The sequence below is a fragment of the Pinus tabuliformis genome, chromosome 3_2 (genome assembly GCF_031772625.1).
Source record: "Pinus tabuliformis cultivar Carrire ecotype Pingquan chromosome 3_2, CPIR1, whole genome shotgun sequence".
Taxonomy (NCBI): domain Eukaryota; kingdom Viridiplantae; phylum Streptophyta; class Pinopsida; order Pinales; family Pinaceae; genus Pinus; species Pinus tabuliformis.
This window is the reverse complement of record NC_142302.1, coordinates 791,830,271-791,836,183: the sequence shown is the minus strand read 5'-3', so window position 1 is coordinate 791,836,183 and position 5,913 is coordinate 791,830,271.

Sequence of the window (5,913 nt, the reverse complement as noted above, 5' to 3'; positions counted from 1 at the left end):
TAAGGTAGCTGTCACACCTTAGTGGGATAGAGTAGTTCTAAATAGACACTTTTCCCGATAAAGGTTTGCAACACTTGTTGGCATCCTTGTGGCTCTGTGTTTTGATGTTGTGTTTCTTCATGTAATCGTAAGTTCATTGATGTTTTATGTATGCCATTTCCCTTCTCTTTGCTTCTAAAATTAAACAAATTGAGTGACAAAGGTAGAATTCTTGAGTTTGTTTTGCTCTGCCTTAAAATTTGTTTAGTTTTCAATGTTTTCTCTAGTTTGAAGAGGATTCTTGGTACCCTCTTGCCCTCTTCAGCTCCTCAGTAGTCTTTTCCATCCATTCATTTAATCTAAAGCATCAAAACTACTGCCTACCTTGCCCCAACTGGAACTGTGCGAAAATTTGGCCTCATCCCCGAACCCAAATTTGCCTTTTCCTTGATTCCAATAAAACTCCCAAAAAATAAAATCAAATATTTGCAATTCATACCTAGCCTAAAATTAGTTTGTATTTCAGTCATCTCAAGCCCCATCGATTATATTTTGCTGAGATTGACCCGGAGAGAGCCCTCCCCTGTCCTCGTAGGGCTAGCTACGAGGCTGAGCGTGGTTTGATGTGGACCTAGAATCTTTTCAGCCTGAGGTAAATCTAGGCTCTAACACCTAGCAATGTCTGATCCAAGATGTTCTACAACTATTTTATAAACATTTTGAGGTGTGTCCATGTCTTTGAGGATCTCCTAACACTTGTGATATATGTTCATATTGCCTACATATATAGTTAGTATCCACCATTCATTTACCACCAAATTATTGAATATAGTCTAGTCTATTTTATTCAAATTATCAAAGCACAAGCTCCATGGATTCACTTACAATAATAATATGTCCTATTTATAAAAAGCATTGAAATGTGTAACAACTTTAAGGAAGAAATAAATGGTTGAACAAATGGCATCTTTTGCATGATCAGTGTCATCTCCCATGAACTCTTGAAACTCCAAAACACTCCATGGAAACATGGTGTTCATGAAAGGCAATGGAACACCAAACTTCATATTATCTCCAATGTAGTAATATCATCCTATCAAATCCACTTGAAATAAAATCCTAATGAGGGGGGTAGTACTCTATTGATGTTAATGTAATTTTTCAGTTACAAAACCATTATATCTATTCAGTTCATGGAAAATAATGATAATGGCATTTGACTTTGTACAATTTTTAATTGAGTACTCTTTAAGTGCAAATTTTTGGAATGTTTTCCAATTTATTTTCCAATCTAATATGTCTACATTCTAGTAGGGATTCATTGAAATCACAAGTTTGACATGTAGACTCTTCATAATCAAAGTGCATCAGGGGTTTTTGAGGGGCAAAATCCATATATGTAATCAAAAAATCAATTTAAACAACACAATCAATAGTTTTCCACAATATTTTTTTGTCGGACTCCGACCAGAAATCCACTAAACACTCCAAAAAGTCACACTTAAAGACTACTCCATTTTTAATAGTTGAAGCCACTAAAATTTTAAATCTATTGTGTCTAACCAATGCATAGAAAGCAATAATTACAACTTTGACCTTGTGATTATAAGACATTGAATTAACTAACCAATAATATACTGAATAAATTGATTTTTAAATATTACAAAAAAATCAATTTGAGCAATACCTAAAGCAAGATAGAGTCAATATAAACCCATCACTATACACCATACGTCAGGACCCAAGTCGATATCACCTCCCTTGGGCGAGTCAGGTGCCCAACCAGGCGCACATGTGTCGTAGAGGCGATTCGTGGGTACAAGCGCACCCAAGTATGTGATGGGTGTGCAGGAATAATGGTGAGCACGACGAGTTCCCACCCATCTCGGGTTCAGTTAAAGGCATGCAGATGGAGAGCATGTCTGGTGAAGTTTGGTTAAAAGCGACACGAGGAGCGGAAAATCTGTTATTGGCAACACAGTTTCAGTTAAACGTGATGGGGTAGCGTGCAACTGGGGGGTGCACACCCAGGTGCAGATCAACTAAATGAGCATGACATATATCGGTTGGTTAGGTGGTGGATAATCGAGCGAAAAATGAAGTGTGATGGAGTTATTACGAAACATGGAGGTGGGAAGAGTTGCAACGACACACAATTGTGGGCAAAGTTACGATGACACATGACGGTGGGCAAGTGCAACAGGCCAACACGCAAGAATAAGTGAAGGGGTGTGTTGTGTATTGGTGGTAGGTTATCTTAGTGGGATAACAAGCCAAGTGACACAACCATTAAGAAAACACACCATGGGGAGAAAATAAGTATAGAGAAACCCCGTGGTGGAAGGAACATCTAACTGCAGAGCTACAAAACATAGTCCCTCGGCATAGTTTCCGTGCGAGGGCCAAGACAAGTGAAGTGGGTTGTGGGTTGTTCGAGGCTGTGATGTGCCCACCCTTCGAGCACATCACAAGTGACAGTTCAACAACATGCTGTGGGATAGTTTTGCGTGTAGTAGGTTGAACACACATTCAACAAAGTTGAACTGTGGTTTCACGGGTATCATGATACACGTTGTTGGGTGGCAAGTAATACATGCTGCAGCTCAGGCCACTAGTGAACTATGTCCATGTGAGGACTATGCTTGAATATCAACAACCCCCCCATTATATAGTATTGTAAAAATATTTTAGAATTTTATAATGGAAAATCAAATTCGATATATTGTTGTCTTTGGTCTCGGTTTTGGAATTTGTGTAATGTTGTTATGTTATTCCACACATAACTAATAATGAAATAAAATAGACTTAATAATGTTGGAAGGCATAGTTTGGAAGATGAGAAAAAAACTAAGCATGGAAGTCTAGCCGATGTTGCACGACGCCCCAAATGCTAGGATCGACTCGGGGACATGACATATGGTATTAGAGCTAGTATAACATAATGCAATAGAGATCAGAGATGTATGTAGGTTGGGGTTCTTGAGAAAAATAAATGTTGGTTTCATAGTTTGAGGTTTCTTGACTTGGAGATTCATGGAAGAACCGTCCAAGGTTATTTGGACATAAGTGCCACTCATAACTTTATGACGACAGGGTTAGTAAAAGAAGTTTGGTTGTAGCTTACACCAAAGGATGTGGAGGTCAAGGCAGTGAACTCAAAGGCTAAAGTGTCGGGATTTACAACTGATGTGTCGATTCATCACAGATTTGCAGGGTTGTTTGGACTTCACTGTGATGTTGATGAATGACTTGAAGACATGATACTGGGGCGGGACTTTCCGAAGGGAAACAAGGAAATTTTTGTCTTGTTTTTCGATGAGATTATGTTTATTAGAGACACACGGATGTCGACTTTTCCTACTCACCAGGAACATAGGGAGGTGAAGGTGAAGCATGTGTCTGCACTAAGTATGAGTAGGGCGATGTGGGATTTGGATGTTGAGACATATGCGATAGTCATCAGGGAGGTTGAGGACGATGATGGAGTGGGGATGCCTATTCCAACCAAGATTTCTGATGTATTGACCAAGAATGTAGATATGATGCCTGATGAGTTGTTGAACGTACTACCACCAAGACATGCAACGAACCATAATATTGAGCTAGAAACAGGGAAGTAACCACTCGCAAAATCTCCTTATCATTTTTTAGGGAGGGAGTAGGAGGACTCGAAGCGATGATTGAAATATTTTGTTGATGCAGGCTTCATACGACCTTCAAGGTTCCCATATGGTGCTCCAGTGTTGTTTAAGAGAAAGAAGGACACGAATGAGTTATGGATGTGTTGTGATTATCGTACATTGAATAAGCAGACGATAAAGAACATATATCATTTGCCACTTGGTGTGGGTATTATCAGGTGCGGATAACAAAAGGCGATGAGAAGAAGACTGTGATTGTGACGAGATATGAGAGTTTTAAGTTTTTAGTCATGCAATTTGGGTTGTGCAACGCTCCTGCTATGTTTTGCACATTGATGAACTGTATTTTGCATCCATATTTGGATTCATTCATTTTTCTATACTTGGACGACATCATGGTGTTTGGTGATAACATTGAAGATCATAAGAATCACTTGGATTTGGTACTTGGGGTACTAAGGAAGAATTGGTTGTTCTTAAAGAAGCGCTCAGAGTGAGATTCCATTCCTTGGACACATAGTGGGTCAAGATAACATATGAATGGATTCGAGTAGGGTGCAAGTGATTGAGGATTGGGCAGAACCGAAGAATGTCAATGATATGAGAGTCTTCTTGGGGATGACCAACTACCAATGGAAGTTTGTAGAGGGGTATTCCAAGGTGACTGTGCCACTGACAGAAATTTTGAAGAAGGATAAGCTATGGAATTGGATGGAGAGATGTCATGCAACATTTGAAGATTTGAAAAGGAGGATGGTTAAAGCACTAATACTGAAGCAACCTGACATTGAGAGATCATTTTAGGTCCACATTAATGCTTTTGATTTTGTGATTGGAGGAGTACTCATGCAAGATGGACATCCAGTGGCATATGAGAGTCAGAAGTTGTAGAATAGAGATTGACGGTTGCGATTGGGGGAGTACTCATGTAGGATGGACATCTAGTGGCATATGAGAGTTAGAAGTTGCAGGATAGAGAGTGACGGTATTCGGTTCATGAGAAGGAGATGATTTCACTCATCCACTGTTTACAGGTATGGAGGAATTACTTGATTAGGAAGCATTTCTTTGTCAAGACTGACAACATTACAATAAGTAACTTTGCATCCCAACTGAATATTTTAGTGAAGCAGGCTCATTGCCAGGACTTCATGGCAGAGTTTGACATGAAAATTGAGTAGAAATCAGGTAGACTCAATGCAATTGCAGATGCCCTCAGCAGGAAGGGGCAATTACCTACACTTGAGTAGGGAGAGGACTGTGCTGAACAAAGGAGTTAGGTTCAGATGACCAATGAGATGCAGAGTAGACAACGTACTAGTGTGGAGACAGATATGCAGGTGAAGAGCATTCTAAAGCGGGTGAAGGAGGGGAAGACTAGGAAGATTTTCCTACAAGATGGAATCTTGTTCTATGGGAACCGAGTTTACATTTTGAAGTCACTTGGACTTAGGAGGCACCTCTTGAAGGAGTTCCATGATTCTCCATGGGATGGCCATCACGGCAGCATCATTCTTTGGCATTATTGGAGAGAGGATACTTTTGGGAGAAGATGAGGGAAGATGTGGAGGAGTATGTGCATACCTGCATCATTTGTCAGTAGGACAAATCAGATAACCAGAGATGGGGAGGATTGTTGTAGCCCTTGTCGATTCCAAAGAGATCTTGGATGAGTGTTTCAATGGACTTCATCACTGAGTTACCGCAAGTACAGGGGTATAACGAGACTGTGGTCATTGTGGATCATTTTTCCAATTATGTTGTCTTCATTCTGATGAAGATACCTTGTGGGGCAGAGAAGACTGTTGAGCTATTCTTCAAAAATATTGTGAAGTATTGGGGAGTGCCTTCGAGTATCATGTCTTACCAAGATTCATGTTTTATAGGCATATTTTGGACCGCTGTGTTCAAGTTGCTTGGGACAAAGTCGTTGCAAATTTCGAACTACCATCCATAGATAGAAAGGAAGACTAAATGAATCAAGGCACTATTGGAGGACTACTTATGACATTATATGACGGTTGATCAGAAAAATTGGCTTGAACTCTTAGATGTGGCTCAGTTTATCTACAACTTATAAAATAGTTCTGCAACCAAATATAATCCATTTGAGTTGGTTAATGGACATATGCTAGTTGCTCCACATGTCATGCTATCGAGAGGATTTTTGACAAGTCCACACACGAAGAGATTCTTGACAGCTTGAGAGGAGTCTTTGGAGTTGGCACGAGTGCACCTGCATGATGCAATGGGAAGAATGAAGAAATGGGTAGAAAAGGATAGAAAGGACATA